Genomic DNA, 17698 nt, shown 5'->3' with positions numbered 1-17698 from the left:
AATAATAAGCTCATGTCCACAAATGTTTGTAAACCTGTGCGACCAATGGGGAGAGAGAAAGATTTGATGTCACTTCTGATTTCATACTGTCATGAATTGAAAAAGGTACCTATTAGAAAAAGTCTGGTGATTTGATGTTTGTAGTACTCAGATTCTTACATAATTACCGTGCCAAGTGCTGAGAGGTGGCACAGATGTGAAATAAGAACCAAACATATTTGCTTGAGATCTCGATAAACAGTACAGCATAGAGTAAATATGTTTTGTAATTTTACGGCCTTCAAACATTCAAATGTGTTGCAGCTAACAATATGATATATGGCGACATTTTGGTGCTTAAAAACAAAAGCAACCACTTGAACTTTAAACTAAGTCCCGGTTTATTAATCAGACAATATAATTGGCTTATAGCGCTTTTAAAGTAGGCCATTCTTTTTTTTTTTTTTTTAATTTAGACATTACTACATGAGACAAAGATAATACAATAGAATACAATTTTATTCATATAGTAACAAAGCGCTTTCCATATGCCGTCAAATAAATGAGCCGGTAATTATAACACAGATTATCCAGAAGAACAGCAGAACATTGACAGTCTCGTGTTGAGTCGAAAGCTAAAGAATAAAAATGTGTCTTGAAACGGCTTTAAAAATGGACAGAGTAGGGTCTTGCCTAACATTTAATGGGAGCTCATTCCATAGGGAAGGACTGGCAACAGAAAAGGCACGTGAAAAGTGAAAAGTAATGTAAAACAGTTGAAATTTCTGCCTGTCACTCATATCCTTAGTCTCAAAATTGAAAGAAAACGGCAGCATCCCATAAACATTCAGCCCAAACCAGCTGACTTCAAACTAACTACCCATTCAATGAAAAGTCACAAATCTCTTTGAAGGATATTTTGGAATGCAAGACATTTCTAGGGAAGAGGAACATTTTCCCTTACAAAGTTAGTCCAAATTTAGCCTACCACAAATACGTCACCAAGAATTCAGATTAACCAAGGCATTTACAACTCTGCAAACCAAATCTTAGTCACCCTGCGTTTTAACATCAATAACAAACGAGAAGTCATGCTGAGCCCTCCTAGTCTGGTGAAGGCTGAACAGCTGAACCCACGGAGGAACTCCATTTGTCACTAATACTTTGGAGAAATAAATCTCTCCTCTGAATAATACGTCCCTCGGGTGAAGGAACTCAGAGATTGACATAGGATATGACATGTAGATAGATGCATATAAATATACACATATATATATATATATATATATGTATTATACATAAACACAAACATACAGTTTGGGGTGTCCAAACCTTTTCCTCCAAGAGCATACATAAAATGATGGACAGTCCGCTTTTACATTCTTTACCTTTAATTTGGCGAACATGCTAAAATCAGTCCAGCAGTTGGGTAAAAAATAAGTAATTCTGTATCGTTTTATTATAGAAAATTGTCCTAAAACGCAGCTAAGGGATGAAGCCAAATAAAGTATTTTTCAAGATTGGGGATGGCGAGCAAGCCTTATATCCTACCACATCTGCGCATTCAGAAACAAAAGCAATTTGTACTCAAGTTGACCTTGACCTTACATCGTTTGCTGCTATACCTAAATTATCTTTATTCATATTCATATCGTGATAGCAAATCTTGATTTTTCGACAACTTTACATCCCAAAAATGAGGCCAAGCTAAAGCTTGCATTTCCAAAAATTCATAAGTCAGGGCACTTGTATCTCAAAGCACCCCTGTATTTGTTAAACACAAAGGTGAGCTTATTTTGACAGTTAAAAAAAAAAAAGTAGAAATTATAGGTTCGGGATGTTGCAAAACCTCTTAAACCAAGAGCAATGTATTTTAATCGCCATCAATATGAGAAAAAAGGCCTGTGGATGTCACTGGCAGTCGGCCAGAATCTGTCCCAAAGAAAAAAAAAAAGACCTCAGGCAGTCTCGGAGTATGAGTCGGCGAAATCTATTTTGCCAACACAGCACTTCTATACTCAAGTAGGTTGTCGACAGGCAACGTGAGCTTAATGTAATATTTGATCCTTGCACCTTGAAGCGATGCAGTCATATTGCATTACCAGCTCTACTGAGCCTCATAACACGAGTGCCAAACAGTTGACCAACCCTCGTGCAGTTTGACTTCCTGGTCACTCGAGGACAGCTAGCCGAGGATCAGCTAATTTTGATGTAACGAGCAGCAGGCGAGAAGGAGAAAGAAAATTCGACAGGAGAGAACACGACAATGAAATCCAAATGCTTCAACATGTATTGCTTTTGATTCCAGTTGTAAATTACATGGAAAAGTAGAAGACCTCTTTGTGAAAGCTCCTCTAACGTTTTCTTTTAAGCCATTAGCACATCTGATTTCCCATTGGCAAGGGCTGAAGACTTGTCTTCCGTCTAATTGAGAGCCAGTGGCTTCACGCCCTAGTCAGTCAAAACTCCTTGCAGTTTCCCCTCAAGGGAAAATCAAACACAGCATTATTGTACCACTCAGCCATTTAATGTGTGCAATTTCCAATTACTTTCATCTCCGACTCGTATTTGGGCAGGAATTCAAGCTTCCAAGTTGCCTACACTTGAAAACAAGAGATCGAAACGGTGGAATTTGTGAGAACGGAATTTCAACCGGACAACGTGTGTGAAAAGAGACGCGTCTTGGGGTTATCGTTTGAATCCAAATAACTCGCATAACTCTTGGAGACAATGAACAATAGCAAAGTGGACAGTTGGAATTGCTGTGCGCACCCATACATTTGGTGCCCCTAACATTTAAAGCCAGGGGCTGCTTTGGTTCCAGTAAAAAATAAAAATTCAAAGAAAGACTAGTCCAAAGCCCCCTTTTTTTTTTTTTAAGAATCACTTCCCCATATGGAAGCAGGACACACCACCGCAGCACAACGGTGTAGAGTGAAATGTCACTAGTGCTCTGCTACTTCATCAAGACACACAAAAGGCGACTTGACAACGGACGACGAGTGTGCTGCTTTCGCAGGTTGTGAGGCAATGAGGAGGTGTACTAAGCCAACCAACCTGTTGCCATGGGACGCTGTTAGAACTTGTCCGAGATAATACAGACAGGTTTATTGTGCAGTGTGGATATAAAAGAGCTCAAAGGTCACTTGAAATTGAAAACAGCCTCCAGTAGGTCTTGTATCTTACTTGTCGATAGAATGAGAACAAAGAGTATGGTCTATTTGCCCGACCAAAACAATACGAGGGGTTTTGTAATAGTAACTAGTGAGGAGTTGAAGTCTGTCGACAGTGCGTAAAACACAAATAAACATTTGCCAACGAATGGCTGTCACCATTACCAAAACAGGATATTTCAATTGTAGGTAAAATAATAACTAATATGCATCAATAAAATCACAGTTTGCATCTAAAAATCTTTTTTGCCACCCTTAAAACATGTAGCTCTTCACTTTTATTAATGAAAGATTCACGGTAGGAACTCGGAATCTCTCTGGGAATATCCAAAATACAGTATTCACTTAACCGAAAGAGTTAATGCCTGCACCCCAAACCCCGCCCAAAAACAAAACAAATGTTAATCAGAGTTTTTGGAATAATTAAAACACACTCCCTCATACCCGATGCATTGAATGGACATCTAATATATGTGGATTTTCACATTCCCTGCCTGGTCCGCTTGCAATTAGCGGGGGTCATCTGTACTCCTAAACGAATCCAGAGTTTTGTGTATTATCAATATCGGATAGTCAGTACACCAGCTAATATTGTAACTGGGACGACGCATCCTTTAAGAAGGGGGAAACATTTTACAGTCACTTTGCCCATTTGAGCAATTTGACACAAAAATGTGCATATGGAGTTCAGTGTATTGAATATAAAAGCCAGAAATGCTGACAGCCTTTTAATGTATGCCAAATTGCCACAAGAGGCCAAAAGTCAAGAAAGCCAAAAATGAGAAGCATCCTTACAGTTAGAAGTGGAGCCAGTTGCAGGCAGCTTATTGTTTCCAGACGCCACTCGGAATTTTCTGGCCCATTTTGTCATCCTTTCAGCCGATCTTGGGTATTCCGTTTAATTCTTCTCGGTTCCAAAAGACCCCCCCAGGGAGCAATCGAACTATTCCTTCCCATTGCCTTATCAGTTTCCAAGTTTTACAAATGTTTTAGCAACTTCAGAAATATTTGAATTTGCAGCAATGTTCACAAAAACGCCAGTTCCACACAGTCCATAGTTTGTTTACTGGACATCATTACCACGCATTATATGCATAATAATTAGCATAAAGAGTGTCATTTTAAAAAAAAAAAATGCTTTCTGGAAGGTTAATCTGAATAGATACAATGCCTGCGTCGTATAAAAAGAGCCATCTTTAAAAAGTTGCCGCCTGCTCATTTGTTGTTACTATTCACACACACTCAGACCACATGCAGCATTTCTGCCATGGAAAATGTCAGTGCATGAATAATGCGCCCAGAGAGGAAGACAGTGATATGCTTGGATCAGCTGTCAAGTGACATTAGAACATGCAGATATTTACAGCTCGCTGGAAACAACTGGAAAGCTGGCAGAAGACTGTCAGGCAAGCCAGGTAAACGGTATTGATTCAGATAGCCAAAATTGATTTGATTCACTTTCATTTCCAATGCAGTTGAGGATTTCATGCAATAACAATTTTACTTTCACCTGTAAGACATTCAACAGACGCAATCCTGCAAATAGTAGAAACTTCTGGCGCTAAATTGGTGCATTAGTAAGAAAATTTATATTTACATTAAGAACTGAACTCAATGTTGTTACATTATTATATTTTCAAACAAAATCAAAACAAGAACCAATTTAATTCACTTTCAATTTTCAACCATAGAACAGGCTGTGTAATAAAGTGGCAATAACATAATTCATGACAATCACATTCCTGTGACTGCCTCAACGTTTTTCTGCAATTCTTGCAGTGGTTACAAAACAAATACAACTGGAACATAAGTGAGACAGCCATACAATTAAATCTATATTTATAAATTAAAGATTTTGAATTGTCTTAAAGCGTAAGAAGTTAGTACTTTCGTATATGTAAGAAAATACTAAATACATTCCTATGAACAGTAAATTTCAAGAAAGCAGAAAAACACACAAAAAAAAAAACAAGCCTCAAAGTAAAAATTCTACTTTGGATCAATTTATGGTATCATGAATCAATATCGGGCTATGACTAGGAAACTCAATGATTTTTTTTAAAACTCAACCCTACTTACAACCAACATATGCCACCATGTTAAACAGGCATGTCAATCACAGGATTTGTTTATGTTTTGGGTGTAAAGAATTAAAAATTTAAATGTAAAAATTCTGAAAAAAAAAAAAGAAAAAAGAAAAGATGGTTTATTCCAGAACATGAAAGACACTAACCCAAATGATCCCTTTGAGATGCAGCAGCTCATTTTACCACACCTTGAGTACTGATGGAAAACACACGCATGAGAACAAACACACTTACGACATATAGAACAGAGGAAACAAACAACAATAGAACATACTCAGAACGCGGCGGACACCGAGCACAACACAGCAGAACAGCCTGTAATTGTGTTGCGGAGGACTGACCCCAGCTCATCCCAGCAGGCCTCGCATGATGAATGGGCCCAACGATGACTGCCTCCATCCTACAACACCCCCCCCTGCCCCCGCCACCACTATTAGCCCTCCCTCTGTTGCTGCCTTGCCCACAACCCAACACTATTCAACTGCTGCCATCGCACATGATTAATTTGCATTCAGTGCACTTAGTCGTTGTATTGTATTCTGACACAATGACATATTACAGTGCACAGCTCACCTATTAAACACATATAGTCTGAGTTTTGAGAATGATACGTGATTGTAAAAAGCCAATATTGGTGCCACAGTAAGAACAATGGTCGTGACGGAATCTCTGACACGCGCGTCACCGCTGCAACACTACAGGAACAGTTTGATAATGTCAATTAATGATTCACTAGAGGCAGACTAATAAACTAGGTCAGCACACATGGTAGAAAGAGCAGAGAGACCTTCTAGTTGGGGCACGTAGCAGCCCATGCTTTGTTCGACGAAAAAAGGGAGGGAAGATAAAGACTTTTGAGAGAGAAAAAAATGGGGAAGGTGTTACTCCACCATACATCCTCAGGAAAGAGACAATGCATAGGAAATGGGCTTTTTTGTCCCGCTCTCCGCTTTCTTTGCCGCTGTTCTCCTTCGCTCACTCTGCCATTGCTAAAACATCCACAGGAAGCAAACAAGGGAGACCGATTTTAATTTGCGACACAGTCTCTTGCCATCACCCGTTGTGCCTCGGGGGTAACAGAAATGGATTCTGAAATTTTAAAAAGTATGGAAGGAATATAGAAAATAAAATGTAAAAAAATCGGGGCAGCGCTGAGAAAACAACAGAGGGACAGTGAAGAGAAATGAGAACAAGTTTGCGGTGATCGTATACAAGGAAAGACAGGAAGCTGTGAGTTTGTCATGTGGCCCAGATATAAAGGGTATGCTTATGATTAACCTGCTCTGAGGCTGGGCCATCTGGAGCAGCCACAGGAGTTCCTGAAACGAGTACATCAGCCGCCATTGATGGTACATTGTCAAAACATTGAAGCAACCGAGGGGCCCATTATCTCAACCTTGCTTCCCTGCCAAAGGAGACCCATGTGGGGTTGCGGCAGCACCCTACGAGTTATCCACAGGGCCCAAGGAATACCTTCGGGCTGTTCCTCAACAAAGGCGAGCTCTGCTGAGTGACATCACTCGGGAGACAGGCTGCGTGTGGGAAGAAAGTGGGAGATAGGGCGTGGAGGATAGAGGCAGTGGACTATGTGGGAGTCACATTACGGCCCTCCGGCTCTTCTATACCAGTCACATGAATCGCTTTGAGGACTCGACGGTAAAGCCGCCGTCTCGACATCAAAAACCTGCTCTGCTGGGCCAAAGCTGACGAGCTGACGGGCAACGAAAAATATGAAAGAAGGAAAAAGCAGTAGGATTTGCTTTAGGTGCAACCCAGACATTTCATTGTCAGGTGTCTTGAATTTCATTATCACATTCTTGACCAGATCCAAATCCACTCCCTGGTCAGTGAAGGACAAAAAAGTGACGGTGGGCCACCCGAGGGCAGCGCAGTCCATGAGCGTGGGTCGAGTTGTCGCAACAGAAAACAAACAAAACCTCTGGCCAGCAGGCATACACGCAAAGGCCCAGACACCCGTGTACCATTCACTAAACAAATCCGGCCACTTAAACACTTAACCGCTGGAGCTGGGGTGCGGTTTGTATTTTGGGGCTTGTGGACCCTACTACGTTGGGTTTCACTGGTTTTGCTCTTATTTTCAACTATATTCTAAGCCCCTTTGTCACAATGGAGTGCCTTCAGCTCCGGCGCATCCCACAGAGAGCAACCAGCCGTAACCCTCACACAAATGACCGTGTTCAAAGATCCAGAACCGAACTGGCAAAACAAAGCTCAGTCATTTGCAATCTCTCGTCGCCCTCCAGTCTGAGTGCCACAGTGATGTCTGTGGTGAGCCCTGGGGTTTCCAACACCTGTCCCGTCCCGTGGGACGCACCGACCGCCACACACACACACAAACATCACCCATAAAGGAAGAGAGGAAAACAGGATTGGCAGACAGGGCAGCGCCTGGGATCAGTGAAGGGTACACTTTCAGCAGCCAGTAGCTAAACCTCAGACTGGCACCAATGCAAATGTTTCCACTTCAGCAATTCAAAATGGGAAAAAGGTATGCCAGGAACTGTGGTCAGGTTTTTATTAAAGTCGATGAACTGACCTGGAAATGACCCACACGTTATAGTTTCTGTTGCGTAATGGAACCAAGCAGTACAGATCAATTCAGCTCTTCACAGACTGGTTCTGTAACCTCACAGGTTGGATATGATAGCTGTGTAGGGTTCAATAATAGTTTACCGGCGTGACCGTTTATTCCAACAAAAAGAAATGCAACTTGGTAACAAAAAAAAATAACAAATGCCGCACATCCAGCATGTTTTTGTTGACATGTCTCCTTTACATCTCCTTCTATAAAAATAGAAGTTATTATTAATGAAAACAACTGATGTTATATGACGCTCCTAACACACTGAGTGGTGAACAATTGCGAGTGTTTGCGTAGGCAACGAATGTTGCGTTCTCGTCAGGGATAGTTCAAGGTGGCAAATGTTGGCCAAACGGTCGCCTGGCTTGAAGGAACCCTGACGTGAACGCGCATTTTCCACCTGTGCCAACAGTCACAATTATTCGCCCAGTTGTTGCAGTCGAACACTACCTCAGCCTTCTCTGCCACACGTTCATTCACTCCTTGAAGGATTCTTACGGGATCATCTGCAACTCCATCAACATGACCATCTTGATGTCATCTGTGCCTTTAAAATGGGTCCACTTAATGACGGCCTTGAGCTTGAGAACGAAGCGGGATGAAGAAGGGAAAAAAATTAACGAAGCTGAGTCAGGTTTTTCTTGGCCAGCAATTGTAGAATGTAGAGAGCATTATGATCAAGCACGTTGTCATGGGGAATTCACAATTCTCGCACATTTAACAAAGCAAACAATCTCTTTGTGGTTGGCATTGAGGTCGGCACTAAAGATGCACCTCACATTGACGAATGCGATCATTTTTTTTTTTAAATCACTAAACAACACCAAATAAATTAGAAATTAGAAATCCCTTTATTGTCATTGTACTTTACATACATACATACATAACTTTACAGTAATAGTGAAAAAAATGTTAATCACATTTTAATGCAAAATAAAATGTTATCAGGTTAGAATATAAATGTATTATTAATTGATGGAATAATCGATTTAAAAAATATTCAATAGTGGGGGTATCACTAAAAAACACATGTGCAATTGGCAGATTTTAGCCACAACACCCAAATCCCAAAGATTCCACTCGAATACTTTGATGTGGTCAAGACCACTCACTTGCTGCGGTGCTTTGTTTTTGCTGCACTGCAGCCAAATTCATTCACAGATGGGAGCCAACTAGACACCAGGCGACTTTCTGTTGTGTGGCAGCGGGATTTGCTTTGGGGCTCGGAGACAGGAAAGCGAGGGGACTGGCCGCCAGAAGCCCTGCTTAAGTTGACTCTGACCTGGTGGGATGTCATGACCTGGTCTGCTTTCAAGAATGGGGGACTGTACCAGACACTGGTGAGATGTTAAGATGCATGGATGTTTGGGCAGTCTATTATCTCAGAATAATGAGGTACAACTGGAACCTCTGAGAGATCTTGTCTAAATGTTCACTCTTCATTTTCCTCAGTGTCACAAGCCCATCATGACAGCTTTAGTTCAGGTGCCTATCCGATAGACGCACTCTCAGCGGCAACACGTTACTTCCGGGAAGACGCGCACTGTTTACGATGCAGAGCTCCATGTCTGGCCCGTAAGAAGCCAATTTCGTCCCACTAACCTTGCCTGTATTAGCGGTCAATTGCTGCCCAGACAGAGGCAGTGGTGGGAGCCAGTTAGTTGTCGGGGTTAGCTGCCAGGACTGGCTGCCTACGGAGTCTAGATAAAAAACTTCCCTGTCGCTAAATGTCTGAAAATTTCAACCAAACGTCACCAAAACTCTTATGCACATCCTTACGCTTGTCACTTCAACCTGTAAAAATGAAAAACGATCAACACAATATTTTCGATTTTGCGGAAGTGATAATGGCTCTTCCCACAAAGGAGGTCATACTTGTATTTAATGACAATATAATAGAAAATATTATCCTGATCACTTATATTTTCTCTGATTGAAATGGACGTGATTATGGCTGTGCATATGAATTTTGGTAACGATTGGAAAACAGAACGTGACATTCTAAGTAAGAATAGTAATATTATATTAAAGAATATTATAATTCTTGCTGTCCGTCCTTCAATGACGGAGTCAGGCTGATCTGTGGGGGCCGAGGGGAAGCAGTCGCCGCCAATAAATAATGGTCGTCATTAAGAAGTGCTGAATGTAGTCATAAAAAACGCATTAAATCACAACTACATTTTTCAGGGAGGTGAATTTTAGTGCTGACATTTTTACATATAGACCCATTAAATAAGTGCCAATGTTCAGCCTAGGGCTGGACCAATAACAGAAATTTCATTTCAAAAATTTGTTTACCTCCGCTAATGTATTTCCGGTGAGTTACACGCCAGACTCACTGACGTATTTAAACACACATTTATGTGTATCCTTATACACACCATATCATTTTCGGCGAATAGACAGAAATAACGTTAAACCACAGCAGGGAAATCAATTTATTCAAGTTAGGGTCACTTGTCAGCAATGCAAGACACCCGCCAGTGGCTTCTCTTCTCGCTACGACAACTCTGCCCATACAAGAACTTCCTGTACTCAAAAGACAAAGATGCTTTGCGGACAGAGCATGTGTAGAACACAAACGTTTTTGCCTTTCAATGGAGGTATTCTGTTTATATGACCTAATATTCGGATTAGAAAAGGGGTAACCAGGGGTCTTATTCTGGTTTGTTTTTGTGCATATTTACTTGGCCTTTCAAAACCTGAATACAGGTTATATTCGGATTTGGAAAGAGTTACTGACTGCATGTAAACGCAGCCAACTATTATTACTGACGACATGAGGTGAGAGAATATGTGTGGTCTGAGCCAGGCCCACTGGACAACTGGATAAACATGCAGCCACCCCCACCCCAACTCTGGTCCACCTGTCTGTCCCCCTTGATCGCACTCGTGAGCAACAACCATTAGACCAAAACTAACGACACACAATCTATAAATTGTGTTAAGTAGGAAAACTGCATGCAATCTTGGATGACTTCAAGAGTTTGACCATAATACATATTCAAAGGAAGTAGAAGACTGTTTCAAAATGCGCACAAACAAACCTAACCAAGGGAGAGAGTATGCTGAATGGCTAAATAGAGATGAGGGGGTGGGGAGTGGGGACTGGAGGGAATCTAATCATACCTGATGACTGATAGCACTTACGATGAGTACAGGGTTAGAATATCCTACAGTGAAGTGGTGCATTCTTATTACTGCCGGTCGACATCTCAGAAAATGGGTTCATTACCGGGACAGAGCTCGCCGAGAGAGTGAAAACACCGCACCTCAAGAGTCCATCCGAACGGCCGATATGAAGTCCATTAATGCCTGACCACTTGTTTTTGACAACTAAATAAAACAGCGCTTCAAGGTACTGCTGTGCGATATGGACCTGTTTGACATCCCAAAGTAGTTAATTTTATGTCCCTGTAAGGATAGCAATTTTCTTTTATCTTTTCTCTGTTTATTTTAAATCCATTTTATATAGAAAATAAAATGAACAAAAGATGAATAGATTTTTTTTTAATCCAGTGGCCTAATAAGTGTCATTCAAAATATCTGTTGCCACAAACATTTTAAAGGGACGCTATTAACTCATTCATTACCATTGACGGATAAAGACGTCAAAGATCCCTTTTTTTTTTATTTCTTTTTTTTTTTACTCGGCTGGTAGTGAATGAGTTAATTCTCCAGAATTAAAATCAGTATAATAACAAAACATGTAATATTATGCATAGTATACCATTTAACCAGTGAAGGTCTGAATAAATTAAGGTTGCGTTTTAGAAACACAAGTTTTTTAAGCTTGTTCTAAAGACCCTGGTTTACAAGGAGCAACAATGTAAAAGGGATACAGAGTTAAGAGATGTAGATAAGAGCTGAACAAGAAAGTGGAGTCGTGTGGATATGCAGGTACATACATGGGTGTTAGCTCGGTGTACTCAGCTTTAAATAAAGTGAATAAAAAGGAACTACGACTGCTTCTTGAGAATACCACAACAAGCTAACACGACTGTCCAGAACAGGTGACCCTGCCAGTGACAGACGACCGGGGAGGAAAAGAAACTACAGTACTCCCTTAGTAGCAGAGAGGGAAATCTAAAATATTGTATTGGTATTATAATGTACGGTTGATGCTTTTATGACGCCCTATGATCGGTGCACTTTCAGTCACTTTATTTAACATATGTCACAAAATACACAAGCGGATATTCACACAAAGACAGCCATTTGCCAAAAATGAGGCAGAGTCACACCATACAGAGAGTTGAACGGTTTAGCCAGTTAACAGCCAAGCAACTCTACACTCTCATTTGCTGACTCCGATTTCACCGACAGACCACACCCCACCTTTTGGAGTCACACAAATTCAAACAGTCACAGGATGTGAGGAAACAAAAATGACACCCGTACCTCATGTGCATATTGTATTGGTATTATGCGTAATCTATATGTTACTGTATGTGACAGTGAGGGATTACTGTATGTCACTATGTCGCATATGGAGAACATTACAAAACTGAAAAAAAAATTGACTTTGTTACATCGAGAAAATCACGAGTGTTGATCCAACAGGAGCACGTCATACCGCAGTCTGGTAGAAACAGGCTGTGAAAATACTTTAGAAGATATTGAATAATATATTAAAATATATTAGAAAATATTGAGTATGATGGTATAGAGCAGGGGTGTCAAACTCCAGTCCTTGAGGGCCAGCGTCCTGCCTGTTTTCCATGCCTCACAGCTGCAACACACATGATTCAAATGAGCAGGAGACATATCAGGCTTCTTCAGAGCTTGCTGATGAGCTGATCATTTGAGTCACGTGGGTTGCAGCCGGGAGAGATTGAAAGTATGCAGGAAAGCGGCCCTAAACGACTGGACCTTGTCACCTTAGGTATAGAGCGTAAAGGGCTTCCCAAACTTAGGGTAGGGGCATAAAATGGGTTGCAGGTCAATTTCTATAAGGTTATGAATTGTCAGATTGTGAAACACCGAAGGCTATTTTTATTGATCAAGCAGGGATTGCAATTTCTTGGCAAAGGATTTTTGATGCATGCACATCGTATTAATTGCATGTCTGATGTGCTCTTCTTTTGTTTATTTCCGTGCCAATACAAGAAACCTTTTTTATTCATTTGGGTGTAACGGAGGAACCAAATTTCTAAATGGCAAAAAAATAAAAAATAGTAAAAAAAATCTGGTTTAGGGAGTTACAAATGTGCCACATTGCATCTGTAGGCCATAACGCCTAAGTAATGCGAAAGTACCAAAGAGTGACCAGGGGGACAAAAATATGATGAAGCAAGGATATAAAATATATTTTTCCTAAATTTCCAAACAACCAGAGGTGATTGTACTTCAACTTTTGACATAAGTCTTCCTTTTCACAGCATTTAAACTCCAATTATGTGCCATCTGATGAAATATAACACCCGTGTAACAGTTATTCCTCTGGATAGAGGAACCTCTGGAATGTATCAGATTCCCGCCTCAGGGGGTTCTTTTCACTTTGGAAACGCGACCCTACCTCCAGCAGCTAGCCTCTCCCAAAGTCGTTATCTTCTTCCCTTCTCTGTCGGTCAGAGCTTCAATTCAACTGAATTCCACCAAAGGCCCTGACACGCGCTTATGTGTTGGGTGTCACAATGGAATATGTAAGGGCAGTTTCCTGTTTCAGCACTTTTTTCCTGACTGTCTGATGACACATTTATGTCAAAGTGTATTGGTTAATCTCCAGTGTTACTAAAAAACTTTCGCCGGTGTTGGCTATTGTTATGTAAAACCACTTTCCCCTTGCTTGAAAATAACCCAATTGAAATGAGTTCAAGTCAAACAATGGTAAGACACTCAAACAGTTGAACTGTGCAATAATAAGGTATGGAGTATTAAGTATCTTTGATTCGCCAGTTTGTGTAATTTAGTCTTGGGAATTATGACAGTGGAAAATCATTTCCCTAGGCTGGGATAGGCGGTCATGGTTAATCGTTCAGTAATCTGACCCGCCTGCATACTGTAGCATTGAGCCGCATCGCTAGCCTGTCCAGTCACTCACACATGTGCATACGCTTACTGCCTGCCAATAATCTCATGGATGCTTGCACCATTCAAATGCAACTGTCCAGGTTTTCTAGAGGATTACAAACGGTAACGGATCATTTGCTAATACTTAGTTGTGTTATGATGTTTGAAATGTACTTACACTAACTTCAATCGTGATAGTGGAGCCACAGCCAAAAATAATAAAACATTTCTCAGCCAGCGACAGCCCAGCACGGAGAATGACCTCAGTTTATGCAATATTACATGCCACCGCACTGCAGTTTACCTACTGTTCATCCAGAAGCTTCATTGGGGTCAAGACCCCCTGGAAAATACTGTAAAGCTATAACAACATGAATGAGAACGACAAGTAGGGAGAGAGAAGCCCTTATACGCTGGCTGCAAAAGCCAACATTTTTCATCTTTTTTTTCATTTTCTGTATAAATAGCACCAGCCTGAAACAGGAGCACACAAAGTTGAGACTCTTAATTCTCCGCCACCTAAGGTAGCATTGGAGCCGTAACACAGGAGGAACAACGCATGTGTGTGTAAGGGTATTCTGCAATGCTGGCATCGGCATCTGAACTGTTGCTGTGTGAAAGCGCACACAGTTTCTGCAATCTAGTGCGTCGCGCTGGGATTCAATGTAAAAATCACAGGGGGATAAATGCGCAGGATCTTCCATTGTGTCAGTTTTGCAGGATCTCTTCTTAAAGGAGACTATAGTGAGTCGAATATGAATATTGGAAAAATGCCTTGCACCCCCCACCCATTGTTGTTTTTTTTTAAATGAGGTCTATCCTAAATACACAGCATGGCAACAAGGAAGGATGGCATGGAAAAATACAGAAGATGTTTTAGGCACTGCAGCTTACTTAATATATAAGATGGGGCAGTGACTGTAGAGCCATTTCATTCAGGCTCTCTTCCAGAAAATTTTAAATCACAACAATCCAATCAAAGCGACGACTGACAAGAAGCAACATTTTCTTTACCGCTTTACACTCAAGCACAATGCGGTAATCACATCTGATACTGATGCTCACGAGTCATTGTTTGACTGTCACCATTAGATCAGACATACTGTCATGCTTTGTGTGCTTTACAAGGCGTACACATAATGACTAAGGAGCTGCAGCTTTTTACACGCATATATCCAAGTAAGAGATGCTGATAAACATGATCAAATGACTGTGGCAGCCTTCATGAAGTGGACGTGCTAGATCACAGCGAGTTTGGCAGGCAGCAGAAGCAGTCAGATGGAGCGTTAAAACAACCATACAAATATTTGGCAAAGACAAACGGAACGGAACAGAAAGATTCAACACACCACAATTTTGACAAATAAATGGCAGCATTTGTTTAAAAACCATGATTCAAATTAAATCATCCAAGAAAAATATGAAGATCTGGAATCAAAACAAAAACCACAACATTTATGGGACACACTCCACAGAAAGTCCTAAGGACTTTGGCAAACACATCCAGGGCATGAGTCATTGCACTTTAGCAATCCTACTCCTATAGGTGCATGCATGCACACCCAGGGGCAAAAGATTTCAGGCAGGTCTGGGCTGCCCCTTTTTACCTCTTGTGTGAAGTCTAATGTTTATAATTACGTGATTAGAAGTAGCTCTTCTTTTAACGGGGCGGGCGTGTGATTTAACCTCACACCATTGTACACAACAAAGCAGAATGACATTGTTTAGACAATCGAAAACCAAAATAATGGAGCATTGCACAACACTCACCAAAATACATGGCAAGAATATATTAATGCCAGCGTGCATTTTCGACCGCAAACCCAATAATAGAACCAAGCAATTGTGCAGCAATATTACTAGTTATCCAAAAGCCTACGAGACTATTTATACAGGTACCTCCAAAATGCATCAACTCTGTCAGCCGAGATATTTATGAACCCCCATTGTCGTTTGGGAAAATGAAATATAAAACAGCCGTTACACCCGTGTTTATCCACCTTCGTAAGAGAGCCTTGTCGACCTTTATAATATCATTTGCACACAAACTGGTTTGGCCTTTTAAATACCTGATAGCAAAACACACATTACACGGTGACATTTGTAGGTCAATCCCGACCCCCCGATTTAGCTAAATCACCGCAATGGTCTCGCGGCCGTGTAGTAAACCGCAGCAGAAGCTACAAAGTTGGAAAAATAAGTTATCGTCTGTGGCGGTTCGGCTCCATTGCGGAATAAACGAGGACTAAATCCCGCTATGCAACCGCATAGCGGCTCTAATCCCAGCCCAACTTCGACAATATGGCTAGCCACCTCCCGTTACAACCGCCAAATGGAGTAGCATCAAGCGGCGAAGGGAGCCGCTCGACCACCGGGACTTGCCGTTTTCCAGCCCGGGGAGCCTGGAGAGGCCGAAGGCTGGCCTCGTTCTCCGCCTGCGCCAACAACACACTGCTAGCCTAGCTTGGGAGGGCAAGCGAGCGGCGGGGCGAACATGTGCGAAAACACCGCGACGAAGCGGCTCGGTGTCGATGTACTCACCTCATTTGGAGCAGCATCAACCGTTATCGTTAGTTGATTTGTGTAACGACCGCGGAATTGAGGCGAGCTGGGCGCAAGTCGTCTCGGCTCGCCGCGGTGATGTGGAAGCGGCGGAGCGGCTGGGAGAAGTCGGGAAATCTGAGAATGCCCCCTCTCTTTCTGCAGCTCTATGTACCTGCAGTGCTCCATAACTGTCCATAGGGGGCACTGCCGTTGGACATTTCTCCCACCACCCCACGTTCACACACATGCCTACTGCCCAAGTCCGCAAAGAAACGTTGCGTGTGTGCATACTCCTGACGGGGTTTAAATGAATCTGTGCACTTCAGTCAAGAGATTATAGTGTCCGCGATGAACTGTGTTTGGGTGCGTGTATATCTATCTCCACTACACGAGAATAAAAAGCATGCAGTATTACTGGGATTAGCCTATTTTAGGATAGTTTTAAAGGCTATGTTACAGTAACGTGGTAAGATTACTCAGTCACTGGCTACATTATCGTATTAAACTTGTACTTGTATATTTGACGTTTAAAGTCAGCCTCCTCTATAATCTATCTAACTCTGCTCTATCTATCTGTCTGTCTGTCTATCCATTTTATATCAATATTTAGGTTTTTAGCTAGTACTTCCGAGGGGCAGGCATCACACCGAAACTATCCCTCGATGTCACCATAACCAAACTGTGCAAGTGTACCTAATGAAGTGGCCTGTGAATGTATATGTTCACTAAATTACCATCTCAAGTGAATTTATGCATAATATAATATTTTCAAGAAGTACTGTACCTCGTGAGGTTCATTTTTCTACTTGTATGAGAAATGAGAAACACATTTTGGTACTTATTATGACTCAACACGATCACGCAATTTCCAATTACTACTGTAATTGGAAATTAAATGTGAGCTTGGTATAAACACAAGTTGGAATTTCGAGGCAACCACAGAGTAATTCTTTTTGGAGCAGCTGTGAGGTTGTTCACCTATGTGTCCTCTGACCTTGTGACTTATGAAGTTGTGGTGATTCTGATTAGGTAGTGGCTAAATCCGAAACAAAGCCGTCCTTCAAACCAGCTTTGGTTTTCTCATCCACGTCACATGACAGAGAAGACAGGGTCACACGACTCATTAAATGTCTCAGAGCTACTCTAAACAAATTCTCACTGCACAGAAAGGGAAACAGGAAGGGGCGGTGACACTTTTGACTGTTTGTCATGGAAATGCAATTAAGGAGGAGAATGGCCTGTAAACAGAGCTAAATATTTTTAATGAGGTCCTGAATGTTGAGACAGACACACCAAGAAAG

The 17698-nt window shown here is 41.5% G+C and overlaps 1 protein-coding gene across 1 annotated transcript in view; it reads right to left on the bottom strand.

Annotated features, from left to right (window-relative positions):
- LOC148338207 (bifunctional heparan sulfate N-deacetylase/N-sulfotransferase 1-like) overlaps positions 1 to 16584 on the bottom strand; it is a 45523-nt gene extending 28939 nt beyond the window's left edge. Inside the window, exon 1 of the mRNA XM_088293083.1 lies at positions 16395 to 16584. The gene's annotated coding sequence lies outside the window, so the exon portion shown is untranslated. The remainder of the gene's footprint in view (positions 1 to 16394) is intronic.
- Between the last annotated feature and the right edge of the window lie 1114 nt (positions 16585 to 17698).

This window comes from Idiotropiscis lumnitzeri, chromosome 4 (genome assembly GCF_059441095.1).
Source record: "Idiotropiscis lumnitzeri isolate Australia: NSW breed Sydney's pygmy pipehorse chromosome 4, RoL_Ilum_1.0, whole genome shotgun sequence".
In the NCBI taxonomy this organism is placed as follows: Eukaryota; Metazoa; Chordata; class Actinopteri; order Syngnathiformes; family Syngnathidae; genus Idiotropiscis; species Idiotropiscis lumnitzeri.
The sequence above is the reverse complement of the archived record's forward strand: the minus strand, read 5'-3'. Positions and strand labels throughout refer to the sequence as shown.